The following is a 26,981-nucleotide window of genomic DNA, read 5'->3' on the forward strand; positions in this document are numbered from 1 at the left end:
TTTTAGCATGTATATACTATGTGAATATTTTAAATATTGCATTTTATTATGTATACATATACGGATACATTTTTATATATTACGTGTATATATATTTTACTATTATATTTTTATTGTTATACATATACCTTAATACTATATCATTTATATATTTTTATTTCTCATATTATCTTATGTTTATGTTTTTAAACTATATCATGTATATTAATATTATATCATGCACATCATTTTTTTTATGTTATGTTTTTATGCATATATATTGTAAATATCATATTATTCATATATTCTATTATATATATTTTATAACTATTATGTGCTTATTTCACATATGTATCCCGTACATATATTTTAATATTATATATACTTTTATTTCTATTATCACGTATATATTTTAATACCATATATATTATTATCATTTATGCTATTATTATTTATATTATTGTATGGCCCAAATTTTGCCCGGGGCCCAATAAAACCAAACCCAAATAAACATAACTCAACTACCCAATTAAAACCCAATACAAACCCAAAACTTAGCCCAAAACACTAACCCAACCCAAAAAAAAAAATCCGAAAAAGAAAAAACCTAATCTTATCTACTCCATCACCATAATTAGCCACCCACCCCCATTTTGCTCCACTTGCCTACAATGGAAAAAGCAAATAAATTAAAAAAAAAGAAGAACAAGTGGTAAAAGCTTATAAAAGCCACAATCTTAATGTAAAAGAGGGAGGGGATTGGAGAGGAATTTATTGTATTTTGAGAGAAGAAATTTTTGAGATTCAAGAAGAGGAATTTTGATTAATACAAAGAATTTATCTTCAAAAATACCTAAAGGTGATTTTATCTTCTTTATTATTTTACTCTTATTTTTATTTTTATTTTTTTCCTTTTTTTCGAATCTATTAATCTATATATATATACATCATAATAAAAAAATATAATAAATATATATATACAAAACAAATATAAAAATTACATTTTTCACCACAGACGTGTGGCCGGGCCACACGACGGATTTGACGACAGTCGACCATTGATCGCCCTTGGCCGATTCCCTCCCTCCTTCTCTCTTCCTCTCTCTTCTTTTTCATTTATTTTTCGTATTTACCTTAGATTTCATATTATTTTGCTATTTAATTTAGCTTTAAATATTAACCATGTTATATATGTAATATTGTTATCACTATTATTTTTATATATTGTTAATATTATATTATATTTAGCTATATATATATTTTCTTTATGTTTCGTTTCTTACTATTGTATGCATATATATCTATTATTATATTTATTATTAATATTGTTAGCATTAGTACTTTTACTTAATGTGTATGTAGATATACATGTACATATTAATAGTTTTTATCATATGTGTATATTGTATATATTATATTTATATTATATATATATTCTTAATGTTATTAGTTGTATACTTCTTGTATATTTCCATGTATATATTTTATAGTGTCTCATGTACATACTCAAATACTATTATATATATACGTATTTTTAATACCATATCATGTATATATTATTATATTTATTTTATCCTTATTATATTTATTATTAATATTAGTACACATATTTTATTATAGGAGTATATATATTCTTTTCTTTATATAGTATTATTTTCATATATCGTTATATTTATTATTATATTTATCATTTTTCTCTAATGTTACTTACTATTTTGTTTTAAATTATTATGTATTATTTGGTATATATGAGTCTTTTATTATTACTCTTATTATCATTATTAGTTCATGTCCATTATATATGTAGATATTTTTAATACATATAAGTACATATTCATGTAGTGTCTTTAGCATATATATATATAAAATATATTTTTCTGTTATTAATATTTCTAATATATGTTGTATATTTTCATTTTGGTATGTCATGTATATATATATATATATGTATATGTATGTTTTATGTATATATTGTTATTTTTATTGTCATTATGAATATATTATTTTTCTTATTATATTGGTAGTACATCATTTCTATTTTTTTGTAAATATTAATATTGTTGTTTTAATATTCTCGCTTTTAACATTTCATTATTAATTGCATCGTTGTTTTGTATTATTTACTTAATTCTTATTTTAAATAATATTTTACTCATAATTTTAATTTCAATAAATAAGGCAACATGCCGATTTAATATTAAGTCATTGATTTCATCGCTATGTTGGGTGAATATCAATCGACTCGTGTTAAAACGGTACGTCCTTCTCAAAAGAAAACGAAACTTGAAATTTCTCGTGTTTTGATTGGATCACGATTCAATGTTACTTTGAACTTGCAATTTTGAAAATTAAGACAATACCTGTTTAATAAGATACCAATTTTGGGCGTCGCGAGGGTGCTAATACCTTCCTCGCGCGTAACCGACTCCCAAACCCAACTTTACTTTGGCTTTTGACATAGACCTACATTCGGCCTTCATTTTTGCGCAAGAATAAGTTTTCTTTTCTAAAAAAGGATGATTTATTAGGTGTCCGGTCACACCTGGAAAAAAGATCGGTGGCGACAATTAGCGACCAAGCGAAACTAAAATTTTTTTTTATGTCGCTACAATTATTATTTTTGTTATCGTTTTCGTCATCATTGTCATTTTATTTTGCCATGCTTTATTTATTTTTATTCAATCATTTCATTTGCCTTATGCTTGTGTTTTATATTTCTATAAAATCGAAAGTTGGTTTTCAAATGTTTAATAAATCACCACAATTAGCGACCAAGCGAAACTAAAATTTTTTTTTATGTCGCTACAATTATTATTTTTGTTATCGTTTTCGTCATCATTGTCATTTTATTTTGCCATGCTTTATTTATTTTTATTCAATCATTTCATTTGCCTTATGCTTGTGTTTTATATTTCTATATTGCTAGCCTTGCTTTCATCCTTTTATAATCACTTATATCATTGTTATTGATACTGTCGCACTTATTATTGTGTATTAGCACCACGATTTGTTTTATGTTTTTACAATAAATCACATTATATTTTTCACTCGATACCTTAAAATAATTCTTTCATAAAAGTGATATTCCGTATTTGGTAATTCGAGACAATCGTGCCCTAACTTACTGGATTTCGATTTTTTTCATTTAACCTAAATAACGGATTACTCTTTTAAATCGCTATACGAGTTTTGAAAAATGCTTATTCTCGAAGATACGAAGTGTTGTGCCCTAACTTACCGGGTATGACATTTTGTCATCTCGAAATAAGAATTTGTTTTGAAATAAAGGCAATATTCGGTGTTCGAGAATTCGAGAAAACGTGCCCTAACTTACTGGGTTTTGATTTCTCTCGTTTATTCTAAATAATCAAATACCCTTTTTATAAAATACACAGATTTTATAAAAGGCAAGCTCGCTCTCGGAAATTTAAGATATCATGTCCTAACTTACTGGATGTGACATTTCATATTTTGAGACGAGAAGGTCTTTAACACTTGAGCTTTTTACAAAGAAGGATCGTATTTCAAAAGTCTTCAAAGTTTTCAATCTTCGATCTTAAGACATTAATTAATCAACTAGGTACCAATTTTGGGCGTATCGAGGGTGCTAATCCTTCCTCGTACATAACCGACTCCCAAACTCATCTTCTGATTTTCGTAGAACCAAAATTATCATTTTAGTAAATCTTAACTTTTATTAAAATGGTTAATTTAAAGGTGACCCGATCACACCTCATCAAAAAGGATTGGTGGCGACTCCCATTTTTCATTTTCGTTTTCAAATCCAAGTCAATTCCCGTTCCATTTTTCAAAAAAATGGTTACGACAGTTTGGCGACTCCACTGGGGACAAAAATAAGAGAGTCAAGCCACAAGTTGATTAACTTTTGTCTTTTTATCGAAAATTGAAAATTTGGTTTTGAAATACGATCCTGTCATTGCATTTCATCAGCTATTTTTTGAGATTTATGATACAATACCTGCTGCGTTGGTTTGAGTCTTTAATTGGTTTTGCATATTGCATTGCATGACCGCTGTGGTCACACCCCTTTAAGTGGGAGTGAGAAACTACTCCTTCGTGAGGTTTTCACCTCCGTGCAGGATAGTAGATCGCTTTCGGGATACATCCGTACCTATGTCTTCGTGAGATTTTCATCTCCGTACAGCCATAGGGAAATGTATTCCCCTGGACTGAACTCGGTCTGTATGAGCCTATAATGGGTGAAGATCGAGGAATCTGCTGGTTTAGGTACCCTTATTCTAGAACCAAACCCCATATAGCGAGCCTTAGGAACCCACCCTAGGTAGAGCCACTCCGAAACCCTAGTAGTTACCTGAGCAAGTGCTATATTTATTATTCTTTGTTTGCTTTGAACTGCGTATAAATTACTGACTTGCTTTGTTTTACTTTGATTGTATTTGCATGGAATTTTTATCATAAATGGTGTTTATTCACATTCGGTTCCTAAATAGATAGCTTATCATGGAAAAGGGGTTTTTTGATAAAGTAGAAGACAACGCGGCTGTCCGAATATGGGCAGAGACGACACAACAAGAGAAAGGTGACAGTCTTACCGAGGGGTACGTGTCAGAGTTATGGAATTTTACTCGGATCAGCGTAACTCAGAATAATCTCCAAGAAATGAAAGAAATTTGGGGTCAGTGGGATGACGAGGTCAAACAGCTATTCTATTTTCATTATGATGACTTACCTTATCTGCTCGATGTCAAGGTAGATGAACACTTGTTTTGAGCCCTTACCCAATATTGGAATTCTGCTTACAGTTGCTTCACTTTCGGGAAAGTAGATTTGGTACCTACTATAGAAGAATACACGACCTTGCTCCATTGCCCAAAGATTTAGGTTGACAGAATTTATACCAGACCTGCTAACATCCCAGCATTTTCAAAAAAGCTGATGAACATCACAGGGATGAGCGAATAGTGGGTGACAACCCGGATCAAACAAAAAGGAGATTGTAAATGCATTCCTTGGAGGAACCTGAGGGATCTTATCTTAGCGCACCCCGACATGAAGAAAAGGGTAGATGTCTTCGCCTTGAGCGTTTATGGACTGGTCATCTTCCCCAAAGCTTTGGGGCATGTAGACGAGGCTGTTGCTGACCTTTTTGACAGGCTTGGTAAAGGAACCACACTTGTACCCGCAATCTTGGCTGAAACTTTAAAATCATTGAATGCTTGTAGAAGAGCGGGTGAAGGGAGATTTATTGGATGTGCACAGCTCTTACTATCTTGGTTCCACAGCTATTTTTGGAAAGTGGAAAAGGTCTTGTATCGTATCTTCTCTGAAAATTACTCTCCACTAAAAGAGTTAGTGGCTACTCCGAGGTGAGATGATGTCATAGAAGAAAATTGGATGATGGTTCTCTAAAATTTGCAAGAAGAAGATGTTGAATGGAGAGCCCCATGGATGGTTTCTGATGAAATACTATACCGATGCGGAAATTTCGATTGGGTTCCCTTGTTAGGAGTATGGGGAACCGTCGGATATGCTCCTTTGCTTGCATTAAGACAGTATAGATCCAGATAGTTTACACCACCAACATACGGGTTAGCCCAGTACGAGTTCGTGTTCACAGGGAATAATTACAAAAAGAAAGTTCGCGAGATATCAAATGCCTGAAACCAGACTCGTAGAATGAAGAAGTTTGTTGCCAATCCCATGACTACTCCTAAGTACGATCGATGGTGGAATCAGAGGATTAACGACAACATCCCTATATCAGATCAAGGGAATCCTCAGTCGATAGAGGAGCACTTGAAAGCAATCTCATCTGAGCTAGAAATCATCAGGCAGGATTTCGAGAGAAAGAGTCTAGAGCTAGAAAAAAGGATCGAGTAGTTGGAAGAAGAAAAGATCCAGTTAGGGTTAGATGTCGACGTCCAGAAACTAGAAGCTGAAAGACTCAGAAAAGGGAAAAACAAAGCTGAAGAGGACTTGGACAGTTTGAAAACAGACTATAAGAAGCTGCGCAGATCAATGAGGACCGCTGGGTTAGGAAAAACATCCGAACAGTGGCGACATGAAGTTAAGGAAGAACAAAGCAAAGCCAACCAGTGGGAAGAAAAATTTCGCGATGCTCAAGCTCGAAAAGGTGCTCTGAAAAGGAGTTTGGTAGAAAGCCAGAATGAGAAAGAAGGGTTAAAGACCCGGGTATCAGAGTTAAAGAGGTCATTGTATCAGTATTGCTTGCGTAACTCTACAATCGAGTTGAAAGCTAGTCAGAGCAGAATCGAAAAATTAAAAGAGAATATAGAAGAACTCAAAACAGCACTACAAAGTCGTGAACTCCAAATTGAACTCCTCGAGGTAAATAACAAGCAATGGAAGGAGCAACTTCATCAATCTCAAGACCAAGTCAGGAACAGGGACTACGTCATGGGTGACGCTTTGACTCAAGTACGAGAAGTGGCTGATCACTTGCAAACGTTAGCAGTACAAGCCGATGTGCTGAGTTCAAAATACAAGTCGAAATCGGACCGAGGCCGAGAGCTAGCTTGGCTTCTTAGGCAGGTCAAGGCCTTAAGTATCAGGGTTAAACCTTATATGTAATCTATTTTATGTAAAGAAACTTATTTTCTAGAAAGTTACTCTAATGAAATCGAATTGGAATCAACGCTTTTTGCATTCATCGCATTCATTGTATTCATGCATCAGCATTGCATCCCACGCACTAAAACTCACAAAAAACCCTAAAAATCATGGTAGTTACCCTAGAACATCGTTACGATACAAAAGGAAAAACAAGAGCAATGGATCAAAGGTTAGAGAGATTGGAACAAATGCAAAAAGAGATACAGGATCAATTACAAATACGTATGCAAGAACAGCTTGCCAAAATCCAGCAAGATATGAGGGACCAGATGTTGGAGTCCCAGAAAAGCATGATGGACTAATTAACTCGTCTATTGGCTGGCGGATTAGAAAAAGGGAAAAACCCTTTGATCAATGCGGGAGATGATAATGGAGATCCTACCTACCCTCTGGGTTTTGCCCCAATGGACGTTCAGACACAACCTGACATGTACCCAAGAAGGCCATCAGTCACAATTAGGCTCCAACCATTTTAGGCTGGTGTTTCGGCACCAATGAATTATCAGGCCGGCTCGGGATTTAATCCAGGGGACAACCCAACCAACCCTGTGGTCCTCAATCTCGATGAAGTAGCAGAAGCAGAAAAGACCAGGGTAGAACTCCCGAGAGAGCTTGAAGAAAGGTGTAGATGGTTGGAAGAAAAATTTAAAGAAATGGAAAGCACCAACTATCGTGGTGGAATCGACGCTAAGAAATTAAGTTTGGTTCCGGACCTGGTACTCCCTCCCAAGTTCAAAACTCTGGAATTTGAGAAATACAATGGGACTAGCTATTCCGAAGCTCACATCACAATGTTCTGCAGACGAATGGCAGGCCATGTCAATAATGACCAACTATTAATTCACTGCTTCTAAGAAAGTCTGGTTGGGGCCGCTTATAGATGGTACAACCAACTGAGTCGCGCCTAGATCAGTTCATGGAAAGATTTAGCACAAACCTTCATGAAGCAGTACGGTCATGTGGCAGACATAGCCCCTGATAGAATCACTTTACAGAATATGGAGAAAAAGCATAATGAGAGCTTTAAGCAGTACGCCCAGCAATGGAGAGAGGTGGCCACACAAGTCTAACCCCCTCTGTTGGAAAAGGAAACCACTATGCTCTTCATTAATACCCTGAAGGCACCTTTTATTAACCACATGCTGGGTAGCGCAACCAAGAGTTTTTTGGACATAGTAATGTCTAGAGAAATGATAGAAAATGGCATAAGATGTGGGAAAATAGAGGCTGGGGAAAACGCTAAGAGGTTTGTGCCGAGAAAGAAAGAGCATGAGGTGAATAATATGAGCTCATATTCGAAATCGATCACCATAAGCCAACTAAGGTCGACAACTACTGGACAGCAAGGCCCACCCAGACAAGAGCCCAACACAAAACAAAATAGGGAGAAACTTCAATTTACGCCCATTCCAATGACGTACAAGGAGTTATACCAGAGTTTATTTGATGCACATGTCGTGTCTCCCTTCTATCTGAAGCCAATGCGACCTTCATAACCCAAATGGTATGACGCAAATGCCCAATGCGAATACCATGCAGGAGCCACAGGACACTCGATAGAAAACTGCACCACTTTCAAGAAATTGGTTGAAAGACTCATCAATATGGGGATTGTAAAATTTGATGATACATCCAATACAGAGAATCCATTACCTAACCATGGGGATAAGGGAATAAATGCAATAATCGAGAGTTCGGGGAAAGAAATTAAGATGAATGTTGCAGAAGTGAATACCCTGTTGGAAGAAGTTTGGAAGAAAATGGTGGAAAGAGGGTTGATAGCACAGAATTCAAGGGTCAGACCTCGAGAAGCGAAGAATTATTACGAGTTCCATGATCAAGAGGATCGCGAGATTCAGAAATGCAGCCAATTCAGGGCTTTAGTACAAGGATTGATGGATAATAAGGAGCTGGAATTCTTTGAATATGTCAGGAGCCCAGAAGAAACAGATGTGTGTGCCTCCTAAAAGGGATCAATGAAGGATGTTTACAAAGTCAACCACCCAGTGGTTATCATATCACGTCCAAGAATAAATGAAGTTGGGGCACAAGTTGCACCAAAGGTCGTGATCCAAAAGCCCGTTGCTTTCCCTTATAAAGATAACAAAAGGGTACCGTGGAACTATAACTGCAATGTGACATTCTCGGGAGAAGAGACCCCGATTAATGCATTAGAAGAAGTTCAAGACGAAGGTTTTTATACGCGTAGCGGGAGGCATTATACCCCAAATACAAAAGTCGAGCAGGTTAATGAAAAATCATTAGCAATTGAGCAAAAGAAAGAGAAGCCGGCGGGGCCTGAACCAACTGTTAATGAATCAGTGACTGAAAAAGAAGCCAAAGAATTCTTAAAATTTTTAAAGCACAGCGAATATAGTGTCGTAGAACAGTTGCACAAACAACCAACGCGTATATCGGTACTGGCCTTACTTTTAAGCTCCGAAACCCATCGCAGCTCATTGATGAAGGTGCTGAATGAAACTTATATTGCTAACGATATCTCTGTAAACAAACTGGACCGCTTAGTCAATAATATAAGTGCCAACAACTTCATATTCTTCAATGACGATGAGGTACAGCCAGGGGGCCGAGGATCAACTAAAGCTTTGCACATCACGACTCGCTGTAAAGGGTACACGTTACCGGGGGTATTGATTGACAATGGGTCTGCACTGAATGTCTTACCCCTATCTACGCTGAGTAGGTTGCCAGTGGATAGTTCCCATATGAAGACATGCCAAAGTGTAGTGAGAGCATTTGATGGCACGGAAAGGAAGGTAATGGGGAGAATTGAAGTACCCCTCTTAATCGGGCCGAGCACATACGAGGTATATTTCTTGGTCATGGACATTAAGCCTTCGTATAATTGCCTATTGGGGAGACTATGGATACACTCGGCAGGGGCAGTCCCTTCATCGCTGCATCAAAAGTTGAAATTAGTGACTGAAGGTCGATTAGTAACGATCAATGCTGAAGAGGACATCATCGCGGCAATAACCAGTGACGCCCCATATCTGGAGGCAAATGATGAAGCAATCGAGTGCTCTTTCCGATCTTTGGAGTTTGTGAACGCGACGTTCATCATCGAAGGAAATAAGATTCCAATGCCCAGGTTATCTGAGACTACAAGAATGGGACTACGACTAACTGTTGGAAAAGGGGCCCTACCCGGAAAAGGACTCGGGAGATACCTCCAAGAAAGGATCAATGCACCAACGGTGAAGGACAAACAAGACCGTTTTGGGTTAAGATTTAAGCCAGATACGAAACAAAGAAAGAAAGAGCTAGAGAAGAAGCAAGAAAGAAGGAGAGCGCGATTGAGTGGGGGAGAAATAGAATGGGAACCAATGATCTTCCCCCATATATCGAAGACTTTTGTGTCTGGAGGGGTCATTCACTCCGAGTGGAAGATGTCGAGAAAGGAAATCGTGGAAGGAATGATGGAGAGTTTGGACATCAATGCCACATATAAAGAAGGAACTAGGGTAGAGAATTTGGTGGGCATTCGCCCCTATGAGCCGGGAAGTGTTCTGAATAATTGGATTGTGGAAGTGATTCCTGTAGTCTTTAGAACTAACTCAGAGTAATGTCCAGAACACACTTATTGCTCTAGGCCTAAGAGTAATAAGTGTCCTTTTGCGAAATAGGCTTATGTTCGAAATCGTTATTTCAATGAAATGCATCCTTTTGACTTATTCCGTGCAAATATTCTTTTATTCTTTCATTCATGATCATACCATACATATCATTGTTCTTAGATTCTCTTATTCTTTGTATCTTCCTTCGCACCTACGACAGGTCTCCAGATATCAATGATGTGAGTGACGTTGCTACTAACTCAGAGTTTCCTTTTGAGCGAGATATGTGTCTAGAAGGATTTCAGGACTTTGAGGATGACAGAGATTGTAACTTATCCCTTGATTGTTAAGGATAGTGGAGCGCGAGGAGAAACAGATTCTACCCCACAAAGAGACCGTAGAAGTCGTAAACTTGGGAGATGAACTGGAAAAGAAAGAAGTAAAGATCGGGGCTTGTATTACCACAGAGACAAAGCGGGACCTTATTAAGTTACTCCAAGAGTTCAAGGATGTCTTTGCATGGTCATATCAAGATATGCTTAGGCTAAAAGTACTGACATTGTGGTACACAGGCTCCCTATCAAAAAAGAATGCAAGCTAGTCTAACAAAAGCTTCGAAGGATGCGGCCAGATGTTTTGTTGAAAATAAAAGAGGAGGTCAAGAAGCAATTTGATACTGGTTTCTTACAAGTAGTTAAGTACTCGGAATAGGTAGCCAACATCGTCCCCGTCCCTAAAAAAGATGGAAAAGTACGAATGTGTGTAGACTACAGAGACTTAAACAAAGGCAGCCCGAAGGATAATTTCCTGTTGCCTCATATCGACACTTTAGTGGATAACACGGCAGGCTACTCACTCTTCTCCTTCATGGATGGTTTCTCAGGATACAATCAGATCAAGATGCATCCTGAAGACATGAATAAAACCACATTCGTGACCATGTGGGGAACCTTTTGCTATAAGGTGATGCCGTTCGGATTGAAAAATGCGGGAGCAACATATCAGAGAGCCATAGTAACCCTATTCCATGATATGATGCATAAAGAAATTGAAGTCTACGTCGATGACATAATCGCCAAATCTCGGAATGAAGAAGAGCATGTGCAAGTTTTGAGGAAATTATTTTTGAGGTTGAGAAAATTCCAATTGAAACTCAATCCCGCAAAATGTACCTTCGGAGCCAGGTCAGGAAAACTGCTAGGATTCGTGGTCAGTGAAAAAGGGATTGAGATTGACCCAGATAAAGTCAAAGCCATACAAGAGTTACCTCCACCACGTACTCAAAAGGAAGTTCGAGGATTCCTAGGAAGATTAAATTACATCGCTCGGTTTATTTCACAACTAACCTAGAAATGTGACCCCATATTCTGTCTCCTTAAGAAACACAACTCTGGTGTTTGGGATGAGGAATGCCAGAAGACCTTTGACAAGGTTAAGCAATATTTGTCCAACGCCCCAGTGTTGACGCCACTTAGTCCAAATAAGCCACTGATACTGTATTTGATGGTATTTGAAAATTCTATGGGATGCGTGCTTGGCGAACACGATGAATCAGGAAGGAAAGAAAGAGCGATATATTACCTCAGTAAAAAGTTTACTGAGTGTAAGACGAGATACTCGTTCATTGAAAAGTTGTGCTGTGCCTTAATCTGGACAACCCGAAGACTAAGACAATACATGTTGTACCACAAAACTTGGCTAATCTCTAGAATAGACCCTCTGAAGTACTTGATGGAGTCAACTGCCTTGAACGGGAGAATGGCCCGATGGCAAATTCTACTTTTTGAATTCGATATAGTCTATGTGAACCAGAAGGCCGTAAAAGGGAGTGCGATAGTAGATTTCCTAGCCAGCAGAGCCCTAGAGGACTACGAGCCTCTAAACTTTGACTTCCCAAATGAAGATCTAATGTACATAGCAACCACTGAAGAAGACCCTCAAGAAGGTCATCCTTGGAAGCTAAACTTTAACGGAGCATCAAATGCCGTGGGCAATGGAATCGGGGCAGTCCTGGTATCCTCGAACGGAGATCATTATCCCTTCACTAGTAAATTGGATTTTGCCTACACGAACAATATGGCAGAATACGAAGCATACATCATGGGAATACGTGCGGCCATAGAACGTAAAATCAAGGTGTTAGAGGTATATAGAGATTCTGCCCTAGTGATTTATCAACTCAAAGGTGAATGAGATATGAGAAACCCCAAGTTGATCAATTACCGAAGTCTGGTCCTTGAATTAATCAAAGAATTTGATGATATCGTCTTCTGCTCTCTCCCTCGAGAAGAAAATCAGATGGCCGATGCCCTAGCAACTTTAGCCTCTATGATCAAGGTGAATAAATAAGAGGATGTGAAACCGATCCAAATGAGTATCTATGAGGCTCCAACTCATTGTTACAACCTCGAAGAAGAAGAAGAAAATGATAATCACCCTTGGTACCACGATATCCTACGATATGTGAAGAATCGTGAGTACCCCGACCAAGCTACTGAGAATGACAAAAGGACGTTGAGAAGACTGGCTAGTGATTATGTCTTAGACGGGGAGATCCTATACAAAAGAAGGAAGGATCAGGTACTGTTAAGATGTGTAGATGCTATTGAGGCTAAGAAAATCTTGGAAGAAGTCCATGAGGGCGTCTGTGGGACACACGCTAATGGCTTTACAATGGCCAGGCAAATTATGAGGTTCGGTTATTATTGGTCCACTATGGAAGGAGACTGTATTAACTACGCCAAAAGATGCCATAAGTGCCAAATCTATGGAGACAAGATTAATGTGCCTCATTCACCTTTGCATGTTATGACTTCTCTATGGCCTTTCTCGATGTGGGGCATGGATGTGATTGGGCCAATTTCACCAAAAGCTTCAAATGGGCATCGTTTCATCTTTGTGGTCATCGATTATTTCACCAAGTGGGTGGAAGCCGCTTCATATGCCAATGTTACAAAATCGACAGTTAGCAAGTTCCTAAAAAAGGAAATCATTTGTCGATATGGGATGCCAGAAAGGATCATATCTGACAACGCATTGAATTTGAACAATAGCACGATAGCGGAGGTCTGTAGTCAGTTCAAGATCAGACACCACAACTCGTCGCCGTATCACCCAAAAATGAACGGTGCAGTTGAAGCAGCCAATAAGAACATCAAGAAGATTGTGGGAAAGATGACAGAAACTTATAAAGATTTGCATGAGAAGCAACCATTCGCCCTCTATGCTTATCGAACGTCTGTTAGGACTTCTACTAGAGCAACGCCTTTCTCATTAGTCTATGGAATAGAGGCAGTTTTACCAATCGAGGTCGAGATTCCTTCCCTTAGAGTTTTGTCAGAAGTAAAGTTGGATGAAGCAGAATGGATCCAATCCCGATACGATCAGTTGAATTTGATTGAAGAAAAGAGGCTAAGGGCTATCCGTCATGGTCAAATGTACCAAAAGCGAATGATGCGAGCTTACAACAAAAAGGTTGGTCCTAGGGAATTCCACAAGGGAGACCTAGTATTGAAAAAGATCCTGCCCATACAAAAGGATTTCAGGGGGAAATGGATGCTGAATTAGGAAGGACCTTATGTGGTAAAGAAGGCCTTTTCTGGAGGAGCATTGATATTGGCTGAAATGGATGGCAAGACCTTACCCAATCCCGTGAATTTGGATTCGGTTAAGAAATACTTCGCCTAAAAAAAAAGAGGGAGAGGCCAGGGTGAAAACTCGCAAAGAGCACCTTGAGACCAAAGGGATTTTGAATCGAAAACCTATAAAGGGTGATTCAAATTTTGATCAAAGGTGGGGCATGCGATGGTCTTATGATACCTAAATTAACAAGGAGGAGAGATGTTACATTTGAGGCATCTGCAAGAGTACTCTAGATCCCTAAACACATATTGGGCAAAAATGAGTCCTCAAGAAGTCAGTACACAGAAGCTCACGCTGCGATATCTAGGGCACCTATTCCCTTCTTATTCATTTTGTATTCCAGCAATGTTTGTTGACTGTGATTAATCTATTCCCTTCAAATGTTGTTTCTGATAAATTTCAGTTTTGTCATTGTTATGATCTTTATCAAGCTTTTTTGCATTGAAATGATGATTAATGGACTAAAGCCATTTTTGCAAAAAGAGTTCTGTATATTACTCTGAAAGTTTCTAAATAGTACAGAAACCTGAACAGGGCTATTATTTAGAACTAACCAAACTCAAAGATTGCAAACATTTAAAAAGAAAGAGTTTAAATTGAGACTACCTCTTCGGGTTTTTTGTTCAAAATTTGAACTGAACAAGAAGACAAGGTACCATTTCAGTAAAAGAACCTTGATGAACAAAAAGCAATGGCAACAAAAGGGATTCACGCTCACAACATATTGCACCCATATATTCATAGATCATTCATAATGCATCTAGTTAGGAGCATTTGATTCATTTTGATCATAACATCCTAATCCTTTGGCATAAGCATAAATACATGAAACTGATTCTACAGGTCCTGTTTCTAGAATCAGTGAATTCACCAGACCTTAACCCCCTAAGCAGTAGGGTAATAGGTTGAATTCGAAGATCTTAACCCCCCTAAGCAGTAGGGAAACAGATCGAAGATGACAAGCATTAACCCCCTAAGCAGTAGGGTAACAGGCTGAAGATTTACAGATCTTATCCCCCTAAGCAGTAGGGAAACAGATCGAAGGCGACGAGCTTTAACCCTCTAAGCAGTAGGGTAACAAGCTAAAGTTCATAGATCTTATCACCCTAAGCAGTAGGGAAACAGATCAAAAGACGGCGAATCTTGCCTTCCTGAAGTTGCAGTGAAGCAGATTCAAACCACCAAGCCTTAATCCCCTAAGTAGTAGGGTAACAGGCTGAAGATCTACAGATCTTAACCCTCTAAGCAGTAGGAAAATAGATCGAAGATGATGATCTTATCACCCTAAGCAGTAGGGAAACGGATCAAAGAAGATGGGCCTTAACCCCCTAAGCAGTAGGGTAATAGGCTGAAAATCACAGATCTTGCCTCCTTGAAGTTGCAGTGGAGCAGATCAAATACATTGAATCTTGCCTCCTTGAATGCAGTGAAGCAGATTCAAACCACCAAGCTTTAACCCCCTAAGCAGTAGGGTAACAAGCTGAAGTTTATAGATATTATCGCCCTAAGCAGTAGGGAAATAGATCGAAGATGATGGGCTAAACCCCCTAAGCGGTAGGGTAACAAGCCAAATTTATAGACCTTGAATCCCTAAGCAGTAGGGAAACAGATCGAAGGCAACGAGCTTTAACTCCCTAAGCAGTAGGGTAACAAGCTGACGTTCATAAGATCTTATCACCCTAAGCAGTAGGGAAGCAGATCAAAAGACGGTGAATCTTACCTTTCTGAAGTTGCAGTGAAACAGATTCAAACCACCAAGCCTTAAACCCCTAAGCAGTAGGGTAACAGGTTGAAAATCAAATGTCTTCTCCCTGAAGTACCATGTGGAGTTAACCCAAGCCACGGCAGATCTCCTTAAAGTTTCAGTAGAGTTAGTTGAAGTCACAAGTCTTATCTACATAGAGTTGAAGCGGAGTGAAGTAACAAGATTGGAATGAAGCTACCTGGGGAAAAGGAGCGCTAAACAAGTCCAGACATGGTGAGACCAGGTAAAATTGGTCTTTCTTAAGTCTTTGCTCTGTTCTCGTTACACGACAACAAGCAAAGAGGGGCAGCTGTACAAGCCCAATTTTGGGCCCAAAACCCTTAAACCTACCTAGCCCAAAATCCACAACCCACTAAACCTAATAGAAGCCCAAACAACTAAAACCTACCCAAAACTAATCCCAATCCGACCCACCTATGCCCAGGATCCGCGTGTTTTTGGACTGAGAGGTTATTTGCGTCTTCAGTCCCTCCGCTTTTGAGGCTTAGTTCAATGGGGTCTCGTTCTATTTCTTTTTCCTTTAATTTTATCCCTATGATTTTACTTCTATTTCATTTTAGCCCCGGTTAAAACGTTGCGTTTTGGAGGGGGGATAATTTCCCCCTTGGTCCCTCCTGGTTGCTCACGCGCTCAGATTAACCCCTTTCTCCTTCATTTATTTTAAATTCGCCACAAAATTCCATTTTTAATTTGACTTCATCCCTTTTTTACTTTTCCTTATTATTCTAATTTAATTTTAATATTATTATTGTTTTATTAATGCCCATTATTATCATTTTATTTAATACTTGTATATATATATGTTATAAAGTATTATTAATAGTTTTAATATTATCATTCTTATTAATGCATATGTATGTTAATATTACATGATGTCTATATTTTTATACATATGTATATATATATATATATTATGTATATTTCTCCTTTTTAATACTATATATATAAATTCTTTTTATACATTACGTATATATGTTTTAATATCTAAATACATATTATGCATATACATATTAACATTATACTTTGTATATTTTATAAATATTATATATATATATATATACATTTTAATATATTATATATTGTGTACATACTTTTAATATTATTATGTATTCATTTTAATATATATGTATATCTAGGTAATATTTATTTTTTAAAAACATTATTATTATTTTTAGCATGTATATACTATGTGAATATTTTAAATATTGCATTTTATTATGTATACATATACGGATACATTTTTATATATTACGTGTATATATATTTTACTATTATATTTTTATTGTTATACATATACCTTAATACTATATCATTTATATATTTTTATTTCTCATATTATCTTATGTTTATGTTTTTAAACTATATCATGTATATTAATATTATATCATGCACATCATTTTTTTATGTTATGTTTTTATGCATATATATTGTAAATATCATATTATTCATATATTCTATTATATATATTTTATAACTATTATGTGCTTATTTCACATATGTATCCCGTACATATATTTTTAATATTATATATACTTTTATTTCTATTATCACGTATATATTTTAATACCATATATATTATTATCATTTATGCTATTATTATTTATATTATTATTTTTGTTATCGTTTTCGTCATCATTGTCATTTTATTTTGCCATGCTTTATTTATTTTTATTCAATCATTTCATTTGCCTTATGCTTGTGTTTTATATTTCTATATTGCTAGCCTTGCTTTCATCCTTTTATAATCACTTATATCATTGTTATTGATATTGTCGCACTTATTATTGTGTATTAACACCACGATTTGGTTTTATGTTTTTACAATAAGTCACATTATATTTTTCACTCGATACCTTAAAATAATTCTTTCATAAAAGTGATATTCCGTATTTGGTAATTCGAGACAATCGTGCCCTAACTTACTGGGTTTCGATTTTTTTCATTTAACCTAAATAACGGATTACTCTTTTAAATTGCTATACGAGTTTTGAAAAATGCTTATTCTCGAAGATGCGAAGTGTTGTGCCCTAACTTACCGGGTATGACATTTGTCATCTCGAAATAAGAATTTGTTTTGAAATAAAGGCAATATTCGGTGTTCGAGAATTCGAGAAAACGTGCCCTAACTTACTAGGTTTCGATTTTTCTCGTTTACTCTAAATAATCGAATACAATAAAATACACAGATTTTATAAAAGGCAAGCTCGCTCTGGGAAATTTAAGATATCATGTCCTAACTTACTGGATGTAACATTTCATATTTTGAGATGAGAAGGTCTTTAACACTTGAGCTTTTTACAAAGAAGGATCGTATTTCAAAAGTCTTCAAAGTTTTCAATCTTCGATCTTAAGACATTAATTAATCAACTAGGTACCAATTTTGGGCGTATCGAGGGTGCTAATCCTGCCTCGTGCGTAACCGACTCCCAAACTCATTTTCTGATTTTCGTAGAACGAAAATTATCATTTTAGTAAATCTTAACTTTTATTAAAATGGTTAATTTAAAGGTGAGCCGATCACACCTCATCAAAAAGGATTGGTGGCGACTCCCATTTTTCGTTTTCGTTTTAAAATCCAAGTCGATTCCCGTTCCGTTTTACAAAAAAATGGTTACGACACCCTTCTTGGATTATATATTTATATGTAAAAGATCTCTTCATATATTTTGCATTTTCCTTTGCTTATAATTTTTTTTGTTTATTTTTAAGATTTTGGGTTTTTTGTTTGTTATTTGTTCTTTGAATGTGATGAGTTCTTTGTTGTTTTTAATAGGGTTGTCTGCATCTCCCATTTTTTTTGTTTTTTTTTTCTATATTTTCTCAGAAAACAAATAGAAAAATTTCGAACTACCCAAAAACTGAAGAAAAAAAAAAGAGAGAAAAATTGAATGCCAAAATCCAAAAAAGAAAATGAACCCAAGACTCAAAATATAAAACAGAGATAAACCCATAACCTAGTAGCTAAAAAGAAAGAAGGTACATATAAAAAATAAAAATAAAACCCATTTTTTTATTATTTCTCATATTTTCTATAGAAACAAAAAAGAAGATAAAATGTGTTTAGTAAACGTGTTTAGCAGAGAAAAGGAAATTGGGAAGAAGAAAGGTCATTGGGAAAAAGAAAGAAAAAAAAGGAAATAATTTTAAAAATAATTTTATTGATTTTTTATATTTTTTAGATTATGACATCATCATAGCATCATTTATGCCACGTGTCACAGTCTTTTTCTGCCAGCTGTCCTAAAGTTAACTTCGTTATGCTCAAGTACCAAACTCGTAGATGGAAAAAAAGTTCGGATATCAATTTAGGACATAAAAAACCAGAAGTACCAATTTGGGAGTAGACAAGTTCGGGTACCAATTTTAAATTTAACCTATTTTTAAATAGCAAAAGGTTCAGAATGGTAATTAAATCATTTTGCTTCATCAAATAGTGGAGAATGACGTGAAGTTTCATTAACTTTGGTTAATTGTGATTATGGTTTGATTAATTAAAGTTTAATTAAATTAATTTTGATTAATTAAGTTTATACAAAACATATAAGTCAAAATTAAAGAGAGAGAAACCCATTTGTTCTGTTCATCTTCTTTTCCACCAAACAAAAAAAGAAAGAAAACTCTTAAGGAAACTTCAAACATTCGGCCCCTAATTTGTAAGTTCAATTAAGTCATTTTTTTGTAATTTTTATGTTGTTGAGGTCATGGGAGCTTGATTTAGCTAGCCCATGTACTAATTTGTAAAACTACTGTGAAAAAATAAAATAGAATAAAATAAATAAAAATAAAGAACACATAAATTTTACGTGGAAACCCTTTCGGGAAAAAAACCACGGGCAGAGGAGAAGAAAATTCACTATGTCGAAAAATTTTTACTCTAATACAAGAGGAATAGACTATGTCTATTTATAGGCTTGCAAAGCCATATTCTAGTAGGATTGAAACACCTTATCCTAATCAATATAAAATAGATGGAGTTTAATAAGGTTTAAAACCTTATTCTAAAATAAAATAAAAGAAGTCTAGTTCTATATGGATTTTACTTTTATTTTATTTTCCATCGTATTTTATTTAAATAAGAATTTGGGTCACTTAATTCTAACAATCTCCACCTTGACACAAATTCTCAATGAACAAGTTCTTCATCGCGAACTTTCAATAAACAAGTTCTTCACCTCTTCCAAAAACCCTTAAGGGTTTAACTTCAACAATGAACACCAACCAAGTCTAAGCAATGCTCAAACTTGGTTATAGGAAGTGACTTAGTCATCATATCTGCAGGATTTTCATGAGTGCTAATTTTGCTCACAACAATATCACCACGAGCAATAATATCACGAACAAAATGATACCGAATATCAATGTGTTTTGTTCTCTCATGAAACATTTGATCTTTTGTAAGAAAGATGGCACTGACCGTCACAAAATATCGTGGCTGATTTGAAGGTCTTCATTGAGTTCACTAAATAGTCCCTTCAACCAAATAGCTTCTTTACAAGCCTCAAGAATCGCCATGTACTCAGCTTCGTTGGTAGACAAAGCGATCGTAGTTTGCAAAGTGGCTTTCCAACTAATTGCACAACCTCCGATTGTAAAGACGTAACTCGTGAGAGATCTTCTTCTATCAAGGTCTCCAGCAAAATCAGCATCAACATACCCTATAACTCCATCTTTAGTTCTTCCAAACTGTAAGCAAACATTAGTAGTGCCTCGTAAGTATCTTAAAATCCATCGAATCGCTTTCCAATGTTCTTTACCAGATTCGCCATGTATCTCGCTAATCTGACCGACGCGATATGATAAAACGGACGTGAACAAACCATAGCATACATGAGAGATCCTCTGCACTAGAGTATGGAACATGTGACATGTACTCAATCTCATTATCCGATTGAGGAGATAAGGCCGATGAAAGTCCGAAATGGGTCGCTAAAGGAGTACTAAACAGCTTAGCACTCGCATATTGAACACCGCAAAGAACTTTCTCAATGTACCCTTCCGACTTAGGTACAATTTACTTGCTTTTCTATCTCCGAGAATCTCCATACCAAGTATCTTCTTTGTTGGTCCTAAATCTTTCATCTCAAATTCTTCACTTAGTTGGGCTTTAACCTTTCTTATCTCTCTTTTATCTTTTGTTGCTATCAACATGTCATCAACATAAAGAAGTAGATACACAAAAGAACCATCACCATTTTTCTTAAAGTAGACACAACTGTCAAAACTACTTCTTTTGAAATCATGAGAAGTCATAAAGGAATCAAACCTCTTGTACCCTTGTCTTGGTGACTGTTTCAAACCGTAAAGGGACTTTTTCAAACAAGCAAACATAGTCCTCTTTTTTCGAGACTATAAAACCCTCTCGTTGTTGCATGTAAATATCTTCCTCAAGTTCTCCATGCAAAATGCGCTTTTACATCTAACCGCTTAAGCTCCAAATCATGCATGGCAACAATACCAAGCAAAGCTCGAATCGAACTATGCTTAACAACCGGAGAGAACACATCTGTGAAGTCCACTCGAATTTGATCGTAACCCTTTGCAACAAGCCTTGCTTTATATCCGGTTCTTCAACTCTGAGTCCTTCTTTCTTTTTAAACACCCATTTACAACGAAGTCTTTTTACCTTTAGGAAGTTTTACAAGATCCCATGTTCTGCTTTTTGTGGAGTGATTCCATCTCCTCTTGCATAGCAAACATCCACTTTTCGAGTCTTCACGCCTAATCGCCTCGTAATAATTAAATGGCTCTTGATTCGCATCTATATCTTCACCACATTTAAAGCATAAGCAACTAGATCAACCTCGGCATACTTCTTTGGAGGTTTAATTTCTCTTCTTGTCCTGTTTTGGCGATAGAGTATTGCGGTGAAGAAGCAACTCTATTCTCAATTTTTGTCTTGGCTTGAGGAGTTGATTCGTATTAACTGATGCTCCACCGCTTTTGGTTTTCTTTATTGGAAGAGTCTTTAAGAGATAAGTTAGGTAGCATAGCGGTTTCATCAAAAACAACATCTCTGCTAATCACAACTTTTCTATTTTCAGGACACCATAACTTATAGCCTTTTACACCACTTTATAACCAAGAAAACGCATTTAATGGATCTCGGTTCCAATTTTCCATTATCAACATGAGCATACGCAGGACACCCAAAATCTTTAAATCGGAATAATAAGCGGGATTACGGACCATACCTCTTGTGGAGTCTTTTTCTCAATGGCAACGGATGGAGATCGGTTGATCAAAAACATGCGAGAGGTCGTACGCCAAAATGACTTGATAAGTTGGCATTTGACAACATACATCGAACCTTCTCCATGATCGCTCGTTCATTCGCTCGCAACGCCGCTTTTGTTGTGGAGTATGACGAATCGTCAAATGTCTCATGATCCTTCCGACTTGCACAATCTATTAAACTCATTAGAACGTAACTCTAAGCCATTGTGCATGCGGAGGTATTTTATCTGCTTTTTCCGTCTGTTTTCAATCATAATTTTCCAAGACTTAAATGTGGAAAACACATCGCTTTTCGCTTGGGAAGAACGCCCAAACTTTTCTCGGAAAAATCATCAATAAAGGTTAGCATATAATTAGCTCCACCTCTCGAAGGCACTCGACGGCCCCCACGATCGTAATGGATATACTCCAACGTTTCCTTCGTGTTATGGATTCCTCTAGTGAATCGAACTCTTTTGCTTCCCAAAACACAAGTGCTCACGAAATTCAGTTTGCAAATTCCTTGCCCATTAAGAAGTCCTCTTTGCTTAATTTCGCCATGCCATTCTCACTCATATGCCCTAGGCGATATGCCAAAGTTTAGTAATATCATCATCGACAAGGAAGAGGAAGCGACAATTTGCATCACCGAATGATAGAACCTCAAAACATATAACTTGGCAATCTTTCTTTGCCCTTTCATCACAACAAGGGACCCTTTGAAATCTTTAAAACCCCACTTTCAATTGTGTATCTGCCCTTTTGAATCAAGAGTACTCAACGAAATTAAATTTCTTTTCAATTCGGAACATGCCGCACGTCACTAAGTGTTCGACAACTCCATCAAACATCTTAACTTTAATTGTTCCAACACCGCGATTTTACATGAAGCATTATTTCCCATCAAAACAACACCTTCAGACATCGTTTCATAAGTTGTAAACCAATCCCGATTGGGACTCATGTGGAAGGTGCAACTGAATCAAGTATCCACTCGCTTACTTTAGAATCATTGATGAAGCAACTAGAAGTTCACCATCGCCGTAGTCTTCTACAACATCGACTTCACCGAATTTTCCGTTGTTTTCCTTTTGATTCGACCTCCTTTTAATCTTATTTTGTAGCTTATAGCACTCAGATTTAATGTGCCCTTTCTTCTTGCGAAGTTGCAAGTTTTACCTCTGCTTGAAGATTTCGATCTACCCTTAGATTTACCACGAGGATTCCGTTCTGTGTTCTACCACGATCATCATCAACATTCCGGTCTTGTCTCCCACGAACAATGAGACCCTCTCCCGAGAGTTGGGTTTAACCACAAGATGCTTCATCTTATCATACGAGGTTAAAGAATCATAAACCTCATCAAGCGTGAGAGACTCATGGCTATATAAAATCGTGTCTCTAAAGGTTGAATAAGACGGGGCAACGAACAAAGTAGAATCAACCCTAGATCTTCCTTATCATCTTGAACCTCCATGGCCTCCAAGGTTGAGAGAATTTCTTTAAACACTGTTAAGTGTTCGTGTACGACGCACCTTCCTCCAAACGATGAGCATAAAGACGCCGCTTCATATGCAACTTGCTTGTTAGAGTTTTCGACATACATATTTGTTCTAGCCTCTTCCATAATGCAATGCGATTTTCTCTTTCATCACATCCCGTAAAATTTCGTTGGACAAATGCGATGTAATTGTGTTAATGCCTTTCGATCCTTACGTTTCTTCTCTTCATCTGTTAATGTCGAAGGCATCTTATCTATCCTAGCGGGGCATCCTCTAGATCCATCTGCAAGAAGCGCTTGCATCTTAATTTGCCACAACGCAAATCGGTGTTGCGATCCAACAATGAATTTCATACTTCAAAGACGCCATTACCGTGATCGAGATGAATAACCCGGAAGCTCGATACCAATTTGTGAAAAATAAAATAGAATAAAATAAATAAAAATAAAGAACACATAAATTTTACGTGAAACCCTTTCGGAAAAAAACCACAGGCGGAGAGGAGAAGAAAATTCACTATGTCGAAAAATTTTTACTCTAATACAAGAGGAATAGACTATGTCTATTTATAGGCTTGCAAAGCCATATTCTAGTAGGATTGAAACACCTTATCCTAATCAATATAAAATAGATGGAGTTTAATAAGGTTTAAAACCTTATTCTAAAATAAAATAAAAGAAGTCTAGTTCTATATGGATTTTACTTTTATTTTATTTTTCATCGTATTTTATTTAAATAAGAATTTGGGTCACTTAATTCTAACAACTACTAAAGTTTTTGAAAGTTTCCATTGATGATTTCTTGAAGAAATTAGTGTTAAATTGATAGGTTTTAAGCTTAGATATGAAAAAGGACTAGATTTTAAAGTTTAATAGTTAGTTTTGTTCAAAAGGACCAAACTGAATAAAATGTAAAATTTATGTGAAATTTCAATAATAATAGATAGTAGAGGGTCTATAATGGATGTAATTGAGATCGGTTTTGAAACCGAAGCTGAAATTTGAAATATATTATTATTTCAGTTTTAGAGTATAAATTGAATAAAATACAAAACTTAAGGGGCATTCTAAAAATAGAATCAAATAGGTTCATGCATATCATGGAATGATATAAAAATGTTTGATATTGATGAATTGTCTAAAATAATTGATTAGATGAAGAATTGAATCAAACTGGGGATAATCGAGGTAAAGGCAAAATTGTCAAATAGTCTATGAAGATTGAACTTCTTGTTGTTTTTGGCCAAATAAGATCATATGGTATGAATGTGTTTAAATTTTTATGTATTTAAATTTTGTATATATGTTTGATTGTGGGTTAAATTGTGGCAAATTGGCATGAAAGGTGAGAATTGGACTAAAACGTAAAAAAATGTTTATATGTGTTAAAGATTCTCGGGTGAACTTAGTAAATGTTAGGATACGATTGGCATGCCAATAGGGTCTTCTGTAAACTTGTACAAATTGATTACATATGATTACTGAGATCCAACATTTGTTGCGAACTTAAAGATTCATGTGACATACGTTTAGCCTAGACTGGTAACCTGATGTCGTTTTAAAGGTTTAGCCCGGACAAGTAACCTGACATGTATATTTCTAGCTTGAACAAGTAATCAGATGTGTCGACATAAAGGTTTAGCCTAGACTGGTAACCTAACACGAATATACTTAGCTCGAACAAACAACTAGTGTGTAGAGGAAAGATGGGTCGGGCCACCCAGCCTGACTTGGCTCGGCCCGAAATGTGGGAGGGTTTAGTCAAAAGTATAGGCCCGAAAAATGGGCTTGGACAAAAAAATAAGGCTCGTTTAAAAAAGGGCCCTTGCCTCGAGTAAGGCATTTTTGGCCCGGGCTCGACTCAGCCCGGCCTAAATTCACTAAAGGACAAAAAATTTAATTTTTAATATTATTTTCTTGTTATTTTCTCCTTTTTGCTAACATTTTACTATTATGTTTCTACTATTTTGTTGTTATTTTTGAATATTGTATAAAACTTATTTTATTGTTAATTTTGTTATTATTTTAGAGACATTTGCTTGTTAAGTTACATCTATCTTAGTGTTATTTAAGTATACATATTTTTAAAATTTATTTTCAAATTGTTGGGAAATATTTATTTTGATGTTTTTAGTATTTTTATGTATTATATATATTTTAAAATTATATAAAAATAATATAAAATTTAATATGGGAGGGCGGGTCGGGCCCAGATTTTAGCATTTTTATCCAGGTCAGACTTGGACAAAATTTTAGGCCCATTTTTTGAGCCGGGTCGGGCCGAGGCCTAGCAAACGAGCCTAAATTTTTAGTCAAGCTCATCCCAAACCCGACCGGCCTGACCCATTCTCACCTCTACTGGTGTGGTATAGTTACCTGTGTATCCAAGTCGTTTATTAGAGCTCATCGAGTGATACAACTTATACGAAATGAGAAATTGAATTGTTATAAAATATATTGTTGTTCAAATAGAAAGTTTTGAATTGAGCATGAACTATGTGTTTGAAAGAGTATGAGATTGAAGTTGTGACCTAATATATCATAAACTTGATCATTTATAGCATCATATGGTTTGATTTTGATATGATACTCAACTTGTTGATTGTACAATATGTTATGTTTAGCCAAACTATGCCAACATTGTGATAGCATATTGTATTTGATTGGATGATAAGGTAAGTTTTTGTTTAATGCCTATGAACTTATTAACCATTGTATATGCTTACCCCGTTTGTTTTCCCTTTCCCTTGTAAATCATCACCTTGTGAAACGTGTCAAGTTAGACCAACTCGAAGCTCACACTATCCTATTATCGAATTAGTAAATGTTTGATAGTTTTGAATCCTAGGGTTGTGACATGTATATAAGTGTCTTGATGTATATGAGTCTTTTCAGTTGAATATGGTATTAAACTTGGTATATTTATGTGATCTAGATGTTAGTATTTGCATATGGTAAAAAAATGCATGATATGGCATATGTGATACCTAGTTGAATGGATATACTTTAACTTATATATTTAAGGTATATATGACATATAAATTGACATGTTTTAATATGGCTTGGTATAGGTAAATCCTTGGTATTTGGATATTATGATTGATATGTATGCCATGGCAATGAAATGCTAAGTTTAATAATTAGATAGGTGATAAAAGTTGTTAAAAAGTTATATATGGTCATTTGAATTGGATTGATATGTTTTTGGAGTGTTTTGATTCAAATGAATTTTCTAATTGATGTACAAGTTGTTGTGTTGTACGGAGTATTGAAATAGGTATAAAATGACTCAATTTTTACCAAAAACAAAGTCCGCGTCCTGACGAGTAACTTTTCTAGTCACAACGTCAGTTGAAAATAAGTTATGTCACAACGTCGTGATGTGAAAAACTGTTTGGCGACGTCACGACATGGAAGTGATGACGTCATGACGTCAACCCTGAAATTTTGAAACTTCGCAAATTGGTTCTATTTTGTGCTCGAGTCAACAAAAGAGCTTTTATAAACTCAACTAAGACTCGGTTTTGATACTTTAACCATAAATGAATATGTTTGGCATTGGATTACATATGTATGTGAATATTTTATTGTAATTTGACTGTAGTTGCTTTGGCAATGAATGTAGCACCCTATAACTTGGACTTGGCGATTGGGTCAGGCGAGGGGTGCTACATAAATTTTAAAATAT

The sequence above is a fragment of the Gossypium arboreum genome, chromosome 9 (genome assembly GCF_025698485.1).
Source record: "Gossypium arboreum isolate Shixiya-1 chromosome 9, ASM2569848v2, whole genome shotgun sequence".
In the NCBI taxonomy this organism is placed as follows: Eukaryota; Viridiplantae; Streptophyta; class Magnoliopsida; order Malvales; family Malvaceae; genus Gossypium; species Gossypium arboreum.